We start from the raw sequence: 18,603 nt of genomic DNA on the forward strand, positions 1-18,603 counted from the left end.
CTCTTTTGTCTGTAACTCACTATTATTTGTCTATTTGTTTTCCTGAGAAACTATTTTGTAGACAATAATATGTAAAACGATAACCATTGATAATTTCCTACCATTTTGTCTATAATTTGCTAAGTGCCCCCTATTATTATGTTATCCTTCTTTTATTCTTTAAAATAAAAAAAGAATAAGTATGCAAATACATGCAAATACAAATATTTTATTAAATTTTATTAAATAGCTGCTAAAGAATTCTGCTAACTTTATTGATGAGTTGGCAGAATCTTGGGTAAATGGCTAGCCTCCATGTAGTTACCAGTACCCCATAAGAAAATATGGTACTACAGTCCAGTAGACTGTATGATGAACAGCAGTAATCTTTCAGACACATTTGAAGTAGCCAAGTAAATTCAGCCAGACCTAGAAGATATACATACGAAGCTCACTGAACCATCAGCATTTATCACGGTTATGTCTGAAGTAGCTGATATGTGATACTATATAAGAGAAGAATGATCCATCACCTCATTTAATGTCAATAAATTTTCCTTCTCACACTGAAAGAAATTCAGAAATACTAGGATTTCTTTAAAAAATAAAACTTGAGAAGGTTAGTTAGGAGTGCCTCCCTGGCTCAGTACAATTCCAGAAGATTGTCTTTATTCACAGTATTTACGTTGTGCTCCCACAGGAAAGACAGGGTGAGATAGTTCACGCAACCCACCAGGTCATGTTTTCATCAACACATTACCTTTCTATGTGTGTTTCTATTCAGAGACACCTAACTGTTTTACTTGGATCTATCTATAGCTATAATTTACTGCAGGACAGATAAGAATTTACATTTGATTCATTAACACTGAACTCCCAGTCAACAGCACCGACGCTCATGCCTGATAATTTGTCACACATTTACTCTGCCTGATAATCTGTCACACTTCACAAGCTTTTTGTGCTTAGGAGGACTCGAGGGACATTTGAAACAGAAAAATTACCACTAAAGAGCAAAAAAATGCAGAAAATATGCCATTAAATTATTCAACAAAAAACGACACTTATTTACAGAAGAAGCAGACCACTGCATTCTTTGACCTCTGATTAGAATTGCATGTAAAAACAGATTTTGCTGCTCAGTATAAGTTTATAAATGATAGCAAAAGTATCTTGCGTATTGATTTTTGGATTCACAAGTAAACTTTGGTAAGTCAACTTACAGCTACAAGACGAGTGAAAAATAAGGAAGACTGTATCTATTGAGACCTAGCATACGCTTTATCAACATTTTAAGTCAGTTATTCTTCACTATGTTTCTGAGTCATAGATTCCTTTGAGAGTCTGAGAAAGGTTATATATCCTCAGGGAAAAAATGCACACACTAAAAATTGTAATTTCTGTGGATTTATGGACCTTCTAAAGTCCATTCCAATTGACAATCCATGAAACATAGTTTAAAATTGCCAGCTTTAAAGGTTCTAGGCCAAGAAATTTTAAACGTCTCTTGATAACTACCTTAGATTTAAACTACTGGTGAACACTTCAAATTTCCAAAACAGACACTGCCATCCCTATCATCAACTTACATTGTCTGAATGCATAGTGTAGCAGCGATCAGGGCTTAACAACCAGATAGAAGATACAGACTCACAAAGCACAAAGGGTATTCACAGATTCATGCTTTTTACAGTAAAATTTTCTCACAGAGTACTATATATTTACCCAACATTAGCTGAAAAACAAGATATAAAACATTTTAGAGGCTTTCTTTGCTCCTTAAAATGCTCTAATTTCGGTATGTAAATACATTGACATCTATTTCAGTTTTATAATTTTACTGGGTTATCTATATTTCAAGTATCTTAGAATGTTGATCATAACCCAGTATCTGTTTAGTCTCAGAGAAGACCTTTCTTTGAAAAGCTGCCCCAAATACTTTCATATCAGATTTTGCAACTGAAACATTAATCTGAAAAATGCCTGGGAAATAACAATAAGAAAGCAAGGAACAATTTATTAAAAAGAAAAAACGAATTGATAAAACAAATAAAAATTTTCAATATTAACTGATAAAAGCTAGTTAACTATAAAGGAAATTATACTCCATGTGTAAATGTACATTAGGGTATAAAGAACTATTAAGTGGAATGAATGTTCCATATTGAAAGCTATAAAAGGTACTAGATGTTTTAGTATAAGGAAAAAAAAAATTTATGATATATGTTAAGCACAGAGGGTCTAGAGGTGGCTGATAAGATTCAAGTAATTATGATGAAAAATACTCTAATAACAGAGAAATTCAAAGGCCAAAATATGGCTCTGTTTTGACAATTACTAAATCTGCAAAGGTTCTGGATTAGATCATTTTAAAGATATTTCTGCTAAATACATTTGAATTTCTCCAAAGAAAACATGCAAATAGTCAACAAGCACAAGAAATAATGGAGAATACTAGTAGTCATTAGGGAGGCAAATTTTAAAAATGATACAACTTTATGTCATGGAATTAGATATAATTTTTAAAACTAAAATAACAAACAAACTCAGTGTTGGTGAAGGTTTGCACAAACTGGAACCTACCTATGCCCCTGGTGAGAAGTGCTAACTGATGCAGCCAGTATGGGAAACAGTTTGGAGGGTCCTTAGAAGCTAAACAAATACAAGATCACCTTCCTAGGTGACGTCACAAAGTTAGCAAAGACCAGAGTGAGGCTAAGATTTGAGAGTAGACTCAAGGCATGAAAGGAAACCACAGATGGGGCTTTCATTACACAAGGACAAAAGAGAAATACTGTGCTTATTTCTCAAATAGCAGATTGTGACAAGTACGTACAAGAGTGAATAAAATTATGAGTAACTATGTAGAAGCAACTGAGAACACTTCTTCACGACTCAAGTGACTGCTTACTAAGAGAAGGTGTTTGCTGAGAGAGGCATGGGAGGCTGGGCTGAGTTTCAGGTAGGGAATAAATTATTAAAGTAAATTCTCAAGAAAACAAGAAGGTTAATGCTTTAGCTTGGATGGGTGATGTGCAAAGGCCCGTGTGCCAAGTCTTGGTCTTTGGCTTATGTACATTCTGGGAGGTGGTGGGACTTTCCCGAGGACAGCCGAATGAAAGGTCTGCTCATTGGAGCAGCGCTCTTCAAGAGCACATGGAGATCCCAGCTCCTCTTCTCCCTCTCTCTGCTTCCTGAACAAATATGTCCATAGCAAAAGGGCCAAGGGCAACGGAGTGAAAGCCCAAGGCAAAATAAACCTTTCTTCCTTTCAAGTTGTTTATCCTTCCTTTCCAGTTGGTATTTTGCTCTAGTAACAGAAAGCTGACTAACACAGCTGACCAAAAGCAAATTTTAAAAAACCAAAGCAAAAAAACTGAAAAGAAAGTTGAGAGCCCAACTCATTATGGAAAACATTATTTTGTTTCCCTACTAATCAGCATGATTTTTGTGCAAGGAATAGCTCCTGCTCACCATGTATTTCTGTTCTCATTCTCGTTTCTTCTCGCATTATGTACAATTTGAAGTAACTATGATTTAGAGTATAATTGAAAACTAGTCAATATTTACAAATTACATATGTCAGTAAATTTTTTTTTCTCAACTGTGTTAGACAGTTACATCTGTACTTCAAAATTGTGGCTGTAACTGAATCTGTAGAGATGTATAATGAGGATTTGTTGATGATAGCCTTTTTATATTTATAAATAAACAATAATATATGCTTTTGAATAAACTATCTTCTAGATTTTCAAAACAAAATCAGCCATATTATTCTGGCCAAATACTTCTTCACATACTCTCTATATATCTGTAACAGTGAAATTTGAAATAAATGGACAACAGTTTTGTATTAGACACAGATAATATTAAATCAAATGCTCCATGTCAGTTACTTTTAAAAGCTTATATTAATGCAAAATTAAGAAATTTCCCTGAAGAATTCCACAAAGTTAGTTTACATTATAAATTATCCCATAAAATACTAGGCTAGTAATATCTGGAATATCACATAAGCACTGTCACTTCAAATAAACATTTACAGATATGAGGCAACTCTACAGAACCATAAAAACATGCTATAATTTTGCATCTATCAAGATTGAGAGATAAATTTAGTATGAGTTTTTAAACTTTTTGATTCTAAACAAATGGTGAATTAAGTCCACCTTTTTAGCTTGCATGACATTAAGAAAAATGTTAAAAACTGGAAGAATTTTTATTCTGTGGGCATTAAGTGGATTATTTTAATGAATAACTCATTTTTATCAATGTCATTGTAAATAAACACATATGCACAAAATTTTATTCACATCAACAGAATTTCACCCCTAGATATCACAGCCTTGGTCTATTAGCTTTTAGTTTCACATATGAGTCCTCATTTTTGCTCACGGGTCATAGACAATAAGCATGCAAGTATGATATAAAATATTTATCTGTTTATTCTAAATATTAATCATTACTACCATATTTTCTAGTTATTTTATCTGTATATGTAAGAAAGGAAGCATAGGAAGAAGTACGGGTTAATAAACAAATCTAAGTTTCGAACTGCAGCGTTAAGTTAAAACCCTGAAGGATCTGATATTCAAGCCTACTTGCAAGCTACAAAATTAGCCACCGTGTCTGCTGTTCACCTCCCTGCCACATACACATACGAAAGAACACATGAACTCTTGATCAGAAACAAACAGCATTCATTACTCATGGCATACGCAGCAGCCAAAGTAATTATGTCTGGGATAATTCCCTGAGCGCCGATCCCAGTGGGGCCACGCAGCAAGGGGAAGAAGTTTCTAGCGCATGCAGTGGACAGCATCAAGACAAAGCAACTCCCAAACCAAAGAGCTCTGACTTTCTGCTGGGCCGCTACTCTGCTCCGCTCCAGAGAAAATGGTTACTCATTACTCTAGAATGTAAGCAAATCTCTGAGGAGGGGAAGAGAAAGTCTTTTATTTTTATTATCCTGGGATGTCTCCAGGGAGTGACATGTCACTAACTTCACTATCCTGGAATTTCTCCTTATACAAACACTGGCACTGTAAACGTCTTTGTTTAGAGGATGCAGACTGTGCAGGAATATGAGAAATCCATGAACTGTCTTGTCTCTCAACAGTGTCCTATCTGGAAATGGAGATAATGGACATACTGCAGGTAGAGTATGACACGGGTTTGATATAAAATAGAATACAGAAAAATTAACTATGTGAGACTGTAGTAGTTGGAATAGGCTTGATAGAGATGTACTGACAGGAGTACTTTTGATTCACTTGGTATAAAAGAAAAAGCCTCTGGCCATTTATAACACTATACCAACTATCTTATAAAATGGGTATGCTGTAACATAACCCAGTAAGGTCTACTACATAAACAGGGTGAAGACTCTTCTGTTAATTTTAATTAACCTCTTTCACAGAGATTTTCAAGCAGTACAATGTGACCCACTAATGGAAGATGTTAGCTATAACTGGTCAGAATCATCCTTATACATTCTAATAGACAAAATAAAGTATCAAAGTATGCTGCAGGTACTAATGACATGAATTATTTCGTGAAACTTTTCAGTTACCTATATATACACAAGCTTCCTTGTAGCATTATAAAATGTATGTCTGAGGGTAGAATGGCTTGTAGATACACTCATTTGGTGATAAGCAGCATCTTAGTAGCATATCAAACAACTGGGAATTTAACAATAGTACCTAATGTATATCAACAAGTACTTAAGAAAAGATAGAATGTGACTTTTATGTGTAATGAAAATTAGAAATTTGAAAATTACAAAAGATATAGAATCACTGCCTAATTTTCAACTGAACACAAGATAACAGAAATAGACTAAAGTATACCAGAAAAATAGGTAAATAGTCCTTACATGAGGAGGCTAAATATCTTACAAAAGTTGGATAGTTTTAAAATCCTTTCTTTGACGATATGCTTTTCTGTTGTTTCTAAAATTTCTATCTGTAATTCTTTTCCAACTCATGTGACCTGACAGCCTACATTTCTAAGCACTGAAAAACTAAAAGGCACATGAAACAAACACTACTGAAAAGGAGGCTTTTCACAAAACAAAACCAACTCTTAGTCCATATCATTATACCATTAATTCTCAACTGCACAGAGTTAAGTATATGTTAACGTGCTTCCCCTTATATCCTTTTAGGTTATTTCATTATTCCTTCAGCTAAAAGTCAACTTACATATATTCTATTAAGAATTCCAAGAAATGATCTCAGCAAATACATTTTACTAGTAGGTGGTATATACTGTCACAATACATTTAATCAGGAAGGCTGGGTTTGAACATTTAGCCTTATGAGATGTATCCATATAAGCATGGCCAAATAACAAACTCTCAAGATACACATACAAAACCTTAACGACATTAACCCACATAACCAAATTCATTACTCTTCTACTTGGACTTAATGCTTGTGGCTCTAGTAATCATAATGGAAAACACTAGAAGACGTGAATAAAGTGAGAACAAATAAGGTAAGTACTAACTCAAATTTAAATGTTTATCTTTTTTTTGAATTTAATAAGATTTTCTTATATACATAATAAACATATTTAAAAATAGGAAAATGCCATGAAAATTTCCAACTATGCTAGACTTTAGGGATCGGACGAAAATAGCAACATACTCAAGATACAGAAGAAAAAAATCACAGGCCCAAGATTACTCAGCTGCTTGGTAGGGGAGCATGCAGAAGACCTCTAGATCACGAATTTCCATCACACCTAGCGGTCACCTGTTATATATGCTTCTATTCCTGGAGATGTTTACAAAGTTTTCCTTAAGATCATGCCACCTCATAAATTTGTCAAAGTAACTATAAGACACCTGAAGATTATCATGTTTTTCAATAAGCACTAGCCCTAAGTCAATACTCATGCAAAAACAGTAATTGTTTTAACACCCATTTAAGAATCTCATAGATAATTACCAAAAGAAACTAGGGTTGAAGGAGATGTTTCATGGGTAAATTTCCACTGTTTATGAAAGAACTATGTAAGGGTAACATATGCAATTTTTCTGGAAAAAAAAATAACGTAGATACGAACATTCCTATCAGCATGAATGAGGCTGTGCATGCGATTCCTATCAGGGCGGCACAGAATCTGCTACGCTGATAAAAATATAAAACTGTCTACCTTGCACTGGCAGGAACTTCTTCCAGAAGTCTAAAGGAATGTGCTAGCTTTCTCCTATTGTCATAGGCAATTACGCCTAAGACCAGTAATCCCTAGAAAGACTAACCAAAGTCAGCAATGGAGTTGCTTCAACTGCAATTCATGTACCAATGTGTCAAATCCATATTTTAAACGCTATTCTTAAAGGATGCTTTTTGGACAATGAAACCCTTATACACAGCGCAAAAGGATTTAGGGCATCTTAAAAATTTCTGCTCTGTACTTTTTCATAACTCAGAAAAGCATATTATAAATCCCTAAAGAACTACACAAAAGCAAACTAAACACTGGAAAACAAGAATTTTTTGTTTGTTTTATTACATTATGGAATCCTTTTCGCCTTGTACTTAAGAGAGTATTTAATGTTCCCTTTTCAGTTTGAGATTTTTTTTTATAAGAAATAAAAAAGATATAAGAAATATAACTTGAAGCTGATTAGAAACTGGATTGGAAACTTAGACTAGCTTGCACTAATTACAAGCTAGTCAATTAATTAAACTGGCTAAGGGCTATCCGTTTGATAATTATACTCTATTATAGCTGTAAAGCCCTGATCAATATCCCAAGTAGAGCAGACTTTTAAATGGCAATAAAACACCAATATAAAAATATTACTCTACTTATAAGAGAAAAATCTTTGAATGACATAAATTAAACTAAAAGATTATAATTATATTAGCACTCAATTCTCTACGTCAGATGATAACTTTATAAAATTAAATTATTATAACCATTATGTCAATGGAATAAAATCCATTGTTCGATTACCATTTTAATTGATTTGTGACGTACAAGCGCACGAAACTAAGGGAAAGAAATACGTACTGTTCGGTCATCAGGAAACAGAAACTTTAAATGCAATGAAAATTAGGCTCACTCAAACATTTTTCTCCAAAGCTTAGTAAAAATAAACTAGGTTTTAAAGATAGACTAGAACACAGTTTATGGAATATCTTATTGGTCTATGATGAGATGAATTTCATATTTTTATCAATAGTTCTGATAATTATACATAAAAGATATTTGTGTGTGTGTCTACAAGAGACGCACTTTAGATTCAAAGTTACAAACTGAAAGTAAAAGGATGAAAAGTATGCAAACAATCACAAGAAAGAGGAAGTGAGTATACTAATATTAGGTAACAGGCACTAAAGTAAGCTAGATTAGTAGTAAATGAATGGATAAATCCTTAACAAGTTATAAACTATTCAAACTGACTTAAGAATATGCAATCTAAATAAATATATATATATATCAAGTGAAGACATTTAATTAGTAATCCAAAAATACAAAGAAAATCTGAGCCAAAATGGCTTCATTGCTAACTTCTGACATTTAATAAACAAATATTAACTTTATATAAACTCTTGCAAGTATTAGAGAGGCAACACATCTCAATCATTTTATGAGGTCAGCGTTACCATGGTACCAGAATCAAGGAACTCACAAGAGGCATCTACAGACTAGCACATATTGTGTATGAAAGACAAATCCTCAACACAATAATATCGAACAAACCAAGCAACAAATTAAAGTAATTATATAATGTGATAAAGTAGAACTTATGCAGGGACACAAGGTTAGTTTAAGATCTAGAGATCAAGTAATACAATGTATTATATCAACAGAAGAAAAAACAAAAAATGCATGACTGTCTCAAAAAACTAGGAATAGCTGGGGATGGTGGAGCATGTCTACAACCCCACCACTTGGGAGGCTGTGGCAGAACTGTCACAAATTTGAAGCCAGCCTGGACTAAACAGCAAGACCCTGTCAAAAACAAACAAACAAGCAAGGAATAGAAGGGCGTCTTCAATCTGACAAAGTAAGAAAACTGCAGAAGAAATATCAAATTTCAGGATTAATAGTCAGCTAGATGCTTTCTCCCAACATCAGGAACAAGACAAGGTGTCTGCTCTTACCACTACCGGTAAACACTACACTAAATGTGCTCATCAGGGCAATCCTGATGAAAAAAATTGGAATGACACCAAATTGGAAAGGAAGAAATATCTCTATTCATAGAAAACATGATTTTGCATGAAGAATACACTAAAATAAATGAATGAATTTAGAAAGACTATGGGAGCCGAGCGTGGTGGTGCACGCGTATAATCCCAGCAGTTGGTGAGGCTGAGGCAGGAGGATTGTTTAGAGTTCAAGACCAGCCTCAGCTACAAAATGAGCTCAAGGTCAGCCTGAACTTCATAGCGAGACCTTGTCTCAAAAAGACCCCCTCCCAAAAAAGACTATGGGATACAGATCACTTTTTTTAAAACTACAATTATATTCTATATACTTTCAAAGAATAATCTGAACATGAAATTAAGAAAGTAATTCCATTTACAATAGCATCAAAAGGAAAAAAAATCTGGGAATTTTCTTTGAAAGTATAAAAGTTTTACTCTGAAAACCACAAAACATTGTTCCAAGTAATGACCTAAATAAATAGAAGATCATTCTATGTTCACAGTTCAGAAGACTGTGAAAATGGCAGTATTACCCAAATTCATCTAAAGATTGAATTCGATGCTTATCGGATCCCAGCTGTATTCTGCGACAAGCTGATTGTAAAATTCACTTGAAACTGCAAGGGACCCAGAAAACCAGGGGCGTGGAATAATAGCTCAAGTGCATAAAGTTTCCTTCTGAGATGATAAAAATGCTCTAAAAATACTAACAGGCTATGCATGGTGGCACACACTTGTAATCCTAGAACTTGGGAGGCTGAGGCAGGGGGATCTCCAGGAGTTCTACACTAGTCTGGGGTACACAGTGAGTTTAAGGTCAACTTGAACTATACAGGGAGACTTGTCTCAAAAAACAAAACACAACAAAATACCACACGGGTGCAGCAAAGACATAGAACTATACCCTTTTAAATGAAAAAACTGTATAAAATGTCATTTATACCTCAATAAGGCTATCTTTTCTAAAACAAGAATTGTAAGCAAATAGATCTTACAGAAAAATGAAAAAATGTATATGTGCAAAATGCAGATAAATTGGCCACTAAACACAGTGTCTTGGATTTTTAACTGTATTTTATACCTTTTCCTTCTCAATATACATAAAAAGAAAAGAATGAGAAAAAGACTACATTTCAGATCAACAGAATTGAACCCTAAAATTATGCTATCTTTTATCCAAATAAAAGCAGTAAGAGAAACAATACTTTAATATGAGCTCAGTTTAAATGCCCCCAAATGTAGGTAAAAGATGGCACTTCAAAATGGAAAAGAATTTCATCAACTGGTTTTAAAATAACAATGAAATAAAGAGCAATACGGAGAAGACTCCTGCTGGCCTCTGGCTTTCTTCAATCTGAAGTATGATAAAGGAAGAGTAAGTCAGTGTTGATATAGTGAGGAAGCCTCCACTTTAATAAATCATTTTTTTTTCCACGAAAAGAAAAAGTCTGCAAAATCTGTGAAAGTGATTTATCTTCAGGTGAATAAAATGAACGGCAATTGATCTTGTACCTAGGGAGTGATTCTTCTTCTACCAGTTACAAATACATCTCCGTTAAATATCACTAGAATAGGTTGGGTGGTCTCATGTTCTGAATAATTTATTTATACATTTGGGATTTAGGAATTAATCTGAAGTTTTATACCCAGAGCTAGAGCTTCAGGTGAGCAATTAACTTGCCCTTTATTTGGTCTCTTTTCAGATCTGTAAAACGAGTCCAGCCTGGCATGAAAACGCTACCAGAGCAGCATCAGACACAGATCTGACAGCCTCTGTCAGGGGTGAGAGCCGCAGAAGAAAGGCTATCTTTAACTGAGAAGCAGGAAATAGAAGTTGTCCAAGGGAAGGAACAAAATAGTCACCGCGGAAGAAACTGCATGTTTGTGTCGATGAGGCCGACTGCTGATCAGTGAGGGGCTAATGTACAGCAGAGAATTCTGGAGGAATCATGAGGATCCTCTAATTTAATGTGAAAGTGGATTAGTTTAAAAATAAAATCTATTTCTCTACTATTTGTAAGGCTGAAATCCTGTGAAGAAGTTTTTAAAAAGTAATAGACATAGGAAAAATAGTTGGTGGACTGTATTTTCATGCATTAGTTTCATGGCCTTTGAAGCCCTTGCTTAATAGGACTTTTAAAAGGTACGTATCATGAGACTGCTGTTACCAAGAGAATTAGCTGAGATTTAAGAGAAACAACATGCATAAGCAAGACTCATTAGATCACCAAATTTTTTTTAGATTTATTTACAAGAAGCTGCAAAAATACTTACAATGTGACCTTCACCCAATTCCTGTTATGATAACATATTATACAGCCCTGTCCACTACAAAATCCAGAGAAATGACATTGGTACAGCATTAAACTGCAGACCCTATGCAAAACTCACTAGTTTTTGCCTGAACTTGTATTTGGAATTCTGTTGGTGGTTAAGGTTCACGTAACCAAAACCACAATTAAGATACGGAACTGTTTCACCACCACAAATAAGCCCTCTAGAACTACTCCCCTATCATCGCCACCTACTTCACAATCCCTAACCTCTGACGGTAACTGGTCCATTTTTCAAGACGAGTATTTTTGCAGCTCAACAGTATTAGACAATTAGAACCATGTAATGTGTAATCTTTTGAGGCAGACTTTTTGCAGCATGATGCCCCTGAGATCTGTGTAAAACTGTTGTCTGTATCAATACTGTACTCCTCTATAATGCTGAGTATTATTGCATTGTATAGACACATTGTAGTTTATTTACATGCTGGTGGTTATTTGGATTGCTTCCAATTTGGGGTGATTACAAATAAAGCTGCTATAAATATTTGCATAGATTTGTGCATGAATGTAACTTTCCCTTTCTCTATGGTAAATACTCAGGAATGTGGTTGCTGAGTCATATGGGAAATGTATGTTTAATTTTAAAAGAAATGTCAAAGTGTTTTCCACAAAAGCGGTGTCACTTTACTCTGCCAGTAGCAATGTACAATACAATCATTCTGCATTTTCACCAGTACTAGTTACTGTCAATCAGTTTCACTTTTACCTAATATATACATATACATATATATATGCAGCAGTTTTAATTTGTACTTTTCTTATGTTAATGAAAATATTATGTTGCTTCTTAGCCTTTATATATATCTTCTCTTACCCTTTAACGTTTCAAAAATGGTATGAAGAAAGAATGCATAATAACATCTCCAACTGTATATTTAGTAAACTCTTGTAGGTAATTAAATGGTAAGACAACAGAAATAAATATACGAAAAGCTAATGAAACTAGCTGTATATTCGAATAACAAGTAGACAAGCGTAAATTTAGAAAATGTAATCTAATTTACTTAGAAAGTACCACTATAGTGACGATTTGCTAGATACTATTAAGATGGTGCAGGTGTGGTGCTAAAAATCATGCAGCATAAATCGACACTGTCGTAGACTTAACTATTTCCCCTTACTCTAGATTACGTCCAACAGCCAGCATCTTCATCCCTGTGCCCGAGGGACCCTTTCCCCCCGAACTGCGAAAGCGCTAGGTGCACCACAGTGACGGCGCAGCACAGACCTCTGCAGGACATTCCACGACCAGGAACAGAAAATAGACTCGCTCTCTCCTATGTTAGGTGAGTTATTCTGAAGCTAATTTTAATTTTTATTTTTTTTCCCCAGAATTTTCACACAAGATAAAATTCCAGCAACTTGTTGTGATACCTGGGCTAATCAACCCTTATTTTTTGCTTTCCTTGTACCATTTCTTGCCACTCTTCACAGATACCTGTACCTCCTGAATAAGCTTTGTTCTAAAGTCTATGTCCCTCATTCTGCAGCTGAGAAAAGCCATATAAGTTAAATCATCCACCATAAGAAAGTGATTCTCATTAAAAATAAAAATATTTGGAAGAAAAGGACAGTGACAATAAATAAGATGCATATACTTTCCTCTTCTATTTATTTTGTCTACTTTAATTACCGTTTCAAAACTCACAACTGTACATTAACGGCATCTTGGCATCTTCCTCTGCATATTGAAAACGTAATTTCTAACACGTCTGTTACATAAAACTTCAGCAACAGTGAGCAATTATATATGCCTTTGTCTACGAACACAGATGTAAGAAATTTCAATCTGTAAAATGTAGTAACTTCAACCTCTAGATTCAACTTAATGTGATTAGAGACCACAAAACATAAATACTCCAAGATGCAGTAACCGGAGCAACATGATATTAGAGAAACAAGAGACTTGCATATCAACGGTACAGAATAGAGAAAACAGAAATACAAGAATATACTTGATTTTCAAAAAAAGCAAGATTTAAGGAGTTCAGTGCAGCAGTTAGATAAGTGCGGAGGGGAGGGAGGACTGTTCTATATCTTACCCACATATACAAAAATTAACTCAAAATGGATCACAGAACTAAAATGAAATGATAAAGCTTTTAGAAGAAGCCAAGAGTAGCGGCACACACTCAGCATTCTGGGAGGCTCAGACAGAAAAATCACAAGTTCAGATCCAGCCTAGGCAACTCAAACACTGTTCTCAAAATTTTAAAAATTTGGGGAATATATCTCAGTGCAAAGGCCTAGTACTGCCAAAACCAAACAAACCAACAAACAACCTAGAATAAGAGAAGATCTTTCTGACTCAATTAGGCCAAGAGTTCCTACGCATGATCAAAACCCATCAGAGAAAAACATATGTATTGGTAAGAACCTTTTCTGCTTACTGAAAAACAGTTAGGAAAATGAAAAGATAAACTTCAACTGGAAGAAAACATTTCCAAACAAAATACCTGCAAAAGATCTTGTGTACGGAATAAATAATTCATTAGCAAAAATAAGCACAATTTTAAGAGAAAGAGCAAATGAGCTGAACATATACTGGTACTTGTCCAAGAAAAATACACAAATAGCATATAAACATATAAAACTGCCTAACACCATTAGGAAAGTAAAAATTAAAACAATGACATACTCCTCTGCCTGTACTACAATCAATAAAACCTGATAATACCAAGTGTCAGCAACATGTGTGGTACGTGCTTTGCCTCCCGTAAAACTCATGCTAAAATCTGGCTGCCACTGTGGCAGTACTGGGAGATGGAACCACATGGGAAGCACTTGGGTCGTGGGGAGGAGTCCTCATAGATGGATTAGTGTCTTTCTCAAGTGAGTGAGTTCTTACACTTGTGGCACTAGATTATTTGTCACAGAACTGAATTATAAAGCCAGACTATTCCTCATGTTTTTCCTCTTTCATAAACACCCACTGTCTCTTCTGCTTTCAGCTGAAATGCCACAAGGCCCCCAGCAGATGCCAACCAAATAAAGCCAACCAAATAAAGCCAACCAATATTGGATTTCACAGTGTCAGAACCATCAGCCAAATAAATCTTTTTTTTATAAATTCACCCAGCCAGGTATTCTGTTATAGCAACAGCAAGTGGATTAAGACAATATGAAACCACTATAATTCTTTGTATATTGTTAGTACAATGTAAAATAGCACAACAACTTTGGAAAAAGGTTTGGCAATTTCTTGTTGAATTAATCATATGTTGGGCTGGGGATTTAGCTCAGTGGCACAGCGCCTGCCTGGCAAGTGCAAGGTCATGAGTTTGATTCCCAGTACCGGAAAAAAACCAAAAAAAAAAAAAAAAAGAAAAGAATTAATCATATGTTGACCAGAAATCTCATTCCTAGTAAGATGAAAATTTATGTCAAAACAAAAACATATATTTTAAAAATATTTATGGAAGCTTTATTCATAATTAAACACACCTGGTAACAATCCAAATAGTTCTCTAGAATAAATATATAAGCTAATCATAATAGTGAAAAACTACTCTAACATAAAACAGGATACAAAATTAACACACAAAAATCAACACCATTAGGGGCTGGTGATTTAGCTCAGTGCCACAGCACCTGCCTGGCAAGTGCAAGGTCATGAGTTCGATCCCTGGTACCAGAAAAAAAAAAAAAAAAAATCAACAGCATTCCTATACTCCCATGAGGAACTCAGTGAGAAAGAAATCAGGAAAACAATGCCATTAACAATAGCTTAAAAATAACAACAACAACAACAACAAAATAGTACCTAGGAAGCAACCTAACCAAGAATGGGAAAGACTTCTACAATGAAAATTAGGGCATACTGAAGAATAAAAGTAAGAAGATACTAGAAAATGGACCTCCTTTGTTCATGAGCAAAGAAGAAACACTGTGAAAATGACCATATTACAAAGAGTGACCTAAGAATACAAAGAATATTCTTCAAAAAACTACAAAACACCGTGTTAAAATTCATGCAAAACAACAAAGACCCAGAATAGTCAGAGCAATCCTACCCAAAAAGAGCAATGCTGTAGGCGCTGGAACACCAGATTTCAAGCTGCACTAAGTACAAAGCCATAGAGATAACATGGTATTGGCACAAAAATAGACAGCAGAACATCAGAAGACACAGAGACAAACTCATGCACCTACAACCATCTGATTCTTGAGAAAGGAGCCAAAAAACACGCAAGAGAGAAGAAAACCTTTTTACAAAGAGTGCTGGGAAAGCAGTAGTATATCCACAGGCAGAAGACTGAAAATAGACCTTACAGCTCATTTTGTAATGAAGCCAAAAAATGGATCAAAGGCCCAGATATAAAATCAGGAACTTGAGCTGGGTTCAGTGGTGCACGGCTGTAATCCCAACAGTCTGGGAGGCTGAGGCAGAAACATTTCTAGGTCCAATCTAGCTTGGGCATCTGAGCAGTGTAGAAAGACTTTGCGTTTAAAAATTTTTTTTAAACGAGAAACTTTAAAATTGTCAGAAAATAACATAGGGGACACATTTGAAGCCATTTGCACAGTGAAATAGTTCCTGAAGAGGAATACAATAGCATAGGAAATAATATGACGAATCATCAAATAGGACTATATCAAATTAAAAAGTTTCTGCATAACGAAAGAAACAGAATGGTGAGATAACCTTGGAATGAGAGAAAATCTTTGCTAGTTGCTCTTCTGATAGAGGATTAACCTCTAGAACATATGAAAAACTCAAAAAATTAACCTTCCCAAAACAGGTACAAATAGCCAGAAAATATATGGGGAAAATGTTCAACATTTTTAGCCTTTAGGGAAATGCAAATCAAAACCCAGTGAGATTCTACCTTACCGCAGTCAGAATGGCTACCATCAGGAATACAGAAGACAACGCACACTAGTGTGGATGCTGAAAGAGAGGGGGATCCCTTATATTGTTGGTAAAATGATAACTAGTAGAACCACTATGGAAATCCGTATGGGGAATCCACAAAAAGTAAAAATATAAATGCCATTTGATCCAGTTATACTGCTCCTGGGCATATTCCTGAAAGAAAAAAGGGACTGCAAACCTTAAAGATGCATGCATACTCATTCACAGGGCACAATTCACAAAAGCCAACCTGTGGAAACAACCTAGATACCCATCAGTACATGAATGGGTACAGAAAACATGGCATATATACACAAAGAAATACTACTCAGTCATGAAGAAAGAAATCATGTCATGCTATGTCATTATATGATGTGCAAGTTTCTTATATGATAAACCTAAAAAAAAGAGAGGAAAAAGAAATAAAGGAGAGATGATAGGAAACTTGAAGGTAGATTTTGGTAGGGAGAAAGTAGTTACAGGGAGAGGGGAGGAAAAAAAACAGGGTAGTGGGACTGAAAATAAACAAGATATGCTAAATGCACAGACCCATTTCCTCAAATAAGCCTCACCATTCTGTATCACTAACATGCTCTAAGAAAAACCAAAGAAGCAACTACCAACTATTAACACATAACAAAACGAAAGACTCTAAGGAAGACACTCTTTCATCGTCTGAAGGAAGTCAGTTCAAAGACCAGGTAGTATTAAATAATACCATTTGAGGGTGTGAGAGGAGTTTAGGAGAGTTGCAAAGAATGAAGCGGCCAGGTTTTAGCACAGCTGGGCAAAATGAAAGTAGTATTTGTCTTTAATCCCTTACTGCGGTAGTAATAGAAAAAGTCAAACCACAGTAAGTTCCAGCTCGTTCCCCGCTTTATTTTCTCCCAGGGACTAGAACACTGATTAAGGATCAAGTGGAGCAGTGCAAGTGGAGCGGTGCAAATGGCAGGCGGGTGTGTGTGTGTGGGTGTTTGTGTGTGTGTGTGTGGTACTGGGGATTGAACAGATTGAACCCAGGGCCTTTGCACTGGGCTATGGCCCCAGTCCTCCTCTCTTTTAGGCAATTAAGTTGCTCAGGCTGGGCTCAAACTCATGATCCTTCTGCCTCAACTTCCTGCTGTGCTGGAGTTACAAGTGTGTAGCACCATGCCTGGCTAGGTAAAACCTACTGAAATACCTGTGGTTATGCCTGAAAATTCACACACAGAGTTTTAGCCAAAAGCAAGCATCCTCTACTTAAAGAGGCAAAATTATACAAACAGAACTACAGGAGGTAGCATGTAATTTCACCTAAAAGCTAAAAAAAGGGCCTGTTACTAATTCACAAATGAAGGCAGAAGACATAAGTCTCCTGGGTCAGAGAAAAAAGACTTTATTACTTCTGGCAAGCACAAAAACATCAGTATATCTGCCCTGGCTCCCTACATCACAAGTCCTATGAGGGTGACATGACACGGCTCAGATGAATGCTACATATGCAGTAGGTTTGTGTTGGCAGGTGAGTAACACTGAGCTCGGAGAAGTCACCAATTTTACAGCAACTTGTAACCCAGCTTGCACTTTTTGGGGGAGAAATATTGTTGCCACATGTCTCAAGTTTCCCCCACTGTATGTAAAATGCTAAGAAATGTCCCAAGAGGGAGAAACCCGAAAGTTCTGGCAGCCCAAGCAAGGACTGTCACTGTCAATAAAAACAGAGCAGGGGCTGGAAGGTGCAGAGGTGGGGAGGATGACATAAGACAACACAGGGAAAATTAAGGTGAGATGGAACTGTGTTATATCTTACCCCTCATGCATGACGGGGTATGTTTATTATACCTTCCAGAACTGTACACTACAGAGATCATTTCAAACTATATAAATTATGAATTTAGAATTTTAAAAATAGAAAAAACACTGAAGAAAACACAAGACACCGAGGCCCCTGTGGTAATGCCCCTGGCGTCCCTTTCCACATCTGTCTAGCTTCAGTTGCCAAGTACTTAATGTTTGTAGCATCCATTTACGTGAACGGACTATACTTTTACATATGCTTAAATGACTAAGTTGAAATAGCTGGACCCACAATTTCTAAACCTCTTCCAGTTTCTGAGACAGAAAATAGAATAGATTTGCAAAGCACAGTAAATTTAAAATTAGTATAATTTACTGTGGGCTTTCAGCTCTCTAAATGAAGATATCAGAAATACAATAACATTTGGCAGGCGACCCTTCACCTCCCCACCACCAATATTAACTCATGAACAGGACAAATCCT

The 18,603-nt window shown here is 35.6% G+C and overlaps 1 protein-coding gene and 1 long non-coding RNA gene across 4 annotated transcripts in view; one reads left to right on the forward strand and one right to left on the reverse strand.

Annotated features, from left to right (window-relative positions):
• Adk (adenosine kinase) overlaps positions 1-18,603 on the reverse strand; it is a 506,600-nt gene that overhangs the window by 299,330 nt on the left and 188,667 nt on the right. The gene's annotated exons all lie outside the window — the stretch shown is intronic.
• On the forward strand, positions 10,876-13,086 carry LOC102003065. Its single transcript, XR_261886.2, has 2 exons — positions 10,876-12,774; positions 12,923-13,086. It is a non-coding gene; the product is annotated as an uncharacterized LOC102003065 (long non-coding RNA).

Source organism: Chinchilla lanigera, unplaced genomic scaffold, assembly GCF_000276665.1.
Source record: "Chinchilla lanigera isolate Chin_1 unplaced genomic scaffold, ChiLan1.0 scaffold00036, whole genome shotgun sequence".
NCBI lineage: Eukaryota > Metazoa > Chordata > Mammalia > Rodentia > Chinchillidae > Chinchilla > Chinchilla lanigera.